Raw genomic sequence first — 418 nt, 5'->3', positions numbered from 1 at the left:
GCTGGGCGCCCGGTTGACCGGGCTCGGAACCGGACGGCCCGGTTGTGGGTCCGGTCCGACCGGGTCCTCGGACCGGCCAGGCCGGGCCTCTTCCTCCCGCCTCTTCTTCCTCTTCCTTCTTCTCTTCTTTCCTTCTTCTTCTCCTCTTCCTTGCACCATGGGAGTTCCTTCTCTCTTGGTCCTTGTCGATGTCGGCACCTATAGACACAATGATGATAGGCATGAGGTAGCATACCATTCACGTTGGTGTTGAGGTCGACCATAGAGAGGAAAGGGTTCACCTTGACATATATGGCGGGGGTTTGTGTTGTTGGTCCACTTGGGGGACTCCTTGGCCATGGTGTAGCGTCGACGATAGGCGGGGCTGCACTTGACGGTCTTGAGGTGGAGGTGTCCGAAGGCCACCCCGCATCAGTAT

Source organism: Lolium rigidum, chromosome 4, assembly GCF_022539505.1.
Source record: "Lolium rigidum isolate FL_2022 chromosome 4, APGP_CSIRO_Lrig_0.1, whole genome shotgun sequence".
NCBI lineage: Eukaryota > Viridiplantae > Streptophyta > Magnoliopsida > Poales > Poaceae > Lolium > Lolium rigidum.
Note: the sequence above shows the minus strand (reverse complement) of the source record.